We start from the raw sequence: 2,520 nt of genomic DNA, 5'->3' as shown, positions 1-2,520 counted from the left end.
TTTTTATCTACGTGTTTCTTCCCTACATATGAGAAAGTTTATCTACTCAGTATTACCAAGTGCTACAGTCACTCATGTTTTCCTTTTTTCCTTTGTAAAGATTACAGAATATACACTTCCCAGCGTGTTGAATGAGTACAGATGGCTCTTCTTTTGTAGGCAAAGAACAGTGCACTTGTAAGAAATTTGAAAAGAAGTTTGCTTTGATGGTGTTGTGGCAGAATATGGAAGACTTGAGTAACGGGTTTTTTTAAATGTGTGAACATAAAAGTAGTTACAGTCTCAGATCTGGCATAATATAGAAAGACAGAAGTGACATATGGAAATTGGCATTCAGCTGAAGTTCATTGCTTATATTCAATTACGTATCTATTAATATGAAGACTGTAACTTTAGAACACCTTTATCAATATTAAATTTCTCTACCATCAGGCTCATGCTCACTAAAGCATGAGTGTCGTTTTGGCTCGCCTGGGCTGCATTTAGTGAATAGAAATTGTCTTGGGCCACATATACGTAGATTGCTCCAAAAGTTATGTCTCCTCTTTATTTCCATGGAAATGACAACAAAGAGCACAGTAACACTACTTGAGAGAGCAAATTCTGAGCTACGAAGCACTATTTTTTAACACAGTCACCACCATTAGCTATGTGTCAGTGATGAACAAGAGTCTGGATGCCGTGCTCATAAGAATCTGCACCAGTGAGGGTGACCCAGTGTCACTACTGCTGAAATGCACCACTGTCTTGCTCCAATTTATCAGAGGGAGATTCTTTGATATATGTATACTCAATGTGAGATTAAGAAACAAATGTTCAAATGTTCAAATGTTGGTCCTACCAGTTCATTACAGATTTTAATCAATCAGGGAGATGGAGAAGAAGAGACGAGTGATAGAAAGGATAGGAAATAAAAGCAAGGAGTCTTTGTAGGAAGCAAGAGGGAGAGACTCACCACCATGGGTCCAGTGTGGTTCATAGTTCAGTCACTGATCTTCAGTAGTGGTGGGTTGTCAGGTTTGTTGTTCAGTTGATGATGATGACTGTGATTGACTTTCCAGTGGCAATATGAACTTATTTCTAAGTCCAGAGTGGTTGAGTCAGCTCTCTTTGGAGTGGCAGCTTCTGGTTTTTGGATCTCAGAAGGAACTCCTTTTGTTCACTTCTCCCTGACCTTGCCAACAGATAAGAGGGAGCATGGAGGTGCCAACTTGTATCTTGCTTTCACAGAATAAATGGTATCGTCCCCCAATCTCCCATAGCAAGCTGGAATTATTTGGTCTCAGGCCAAATCTTCTGCCAGTAAATAGTCCTGAGCACTCTCTTCCGAAGGCAAACAGCTCGAAAGAAATGCTTTCAAATGTGAAATTGTCCACACAGTGATGTTGATTGCCACTTGGCAACACTCACCTGTCATTTCCTAGGTAAGTGAGAGTCTTATCACAAGAAATGCCTCAGAAAGCAAGCTTTGAGCCAGAAACAAAGGATTCATACAACCACCAACTGCCTTACTGTGCTCACATTCACTATTTGGTCTCCATAATGATTCAGCAAGCACTGGTGAAAGTCAATGGGTGCAATTTTTTCTGCGTGGAGGAATTCAGTGACACACCTTTGTTTCATATGCATTTCCATGTCAGACATCACTTTGTCAGACTGCCCCTTTTCTGCCACCTGTCACACAGCAACAACATGTAATAGAACATTTGTGGGAAGGTTCAACCTCTGCAGACAAGCCACAATATTTGCCTCTGATCTTCTGGACCAATGTAGTAAAACAGAAGGCATTACTTTCAGAGCACCCCTTGCAAAATATATCATCAATATATAAGTAACAAAACATTTTAAACATTTTTCTTAAAACATTAAAAACAAAGAAAGAGGAAGAAAAACATAAAGCTGGTGGGATATTTGATCATTTTTTGTGAAATTAACACACCAGTCTGGTTTGATGGCCGTGGCCACAGTTCTTAGTGAGCTCTCAAGATGTTATCAAAGATTTTTGATGAATTTTTACTTTTCTTGTACTTCATCCTCGACAGTAATTGTTCAAAATGTGAACCAAAAAGCAATGGCATTATTATGAAGTGAAGAATATTTTTCTCTGTTAAGATACAAATTATGGACGTTCAGTAAGGAGTCAATCAGATTTTTTAATTGAATATCTGATTGGAACGCTACACCTTCCATTTGAAAATTTGCAGGTCATGTATATATATAACTGAAAATTGCCTTGGAAAGGTAAATCAATGATTTTTTTAGGGAATCTTGAAACCCCATGCTGTGGGGTGCAGTTGACATGCTGAAGGGACAAGATGCCATCCAAAGAGATCTAGACAGGAGTGAGTGGGAAAGCATGGCTGCATATTCTTCGCTGTTTGGAGCCTTGTGTTTTCCAGTGTATCAAAATGTATAATGGAGAGCTGTTAAAAGATGTGACTGTTTTAGTCTGGATAAAGACAGAAGCCAATCAAAAGCAACCAAATAACCTCTCTCTCTCTCTCTCTCTCTCTACTAAAA

The 2,520-nt window shown here is 38.9% G+C and overlaps 1 protein-coding gene across 1 annotated transcript in view; it reads left to right on the top strand.

Annotated features, from left to right (window-relative positions):
• The window catches only part of LOC104914970 (ankyrin repeat and death domain-containing protein 1B), a 33,627-nt gene that overhangs the window by 17,740 nt on the left and 13,367 nt on the right, over positions 1-2,520 (top strand). The gene's annotated exons all lie outside the window — the stretch shown is intronic.

Source organism: Meleagris gallopavo, chromosome Z (assembly GCF_000146605.3).
Source record: "Meleagris gallopavo isolate NT-WF06-2002-E0010 breed Aviagen turkey brand Nicholas breeding stock chromosome Z, Turkey_5.1, whole genome shotgun sequence".
NCBI lineage: Eukaryota > Metazoa > Chordata > Aves > Galliformes > Phasianidae > Meleagris > Meleagris gallopavo.
The sequence above is the reverse complement of the archived record's forward strand: the minus strand, read 5'-3'. Positions and strand labels throughout refer to the sequence as shown.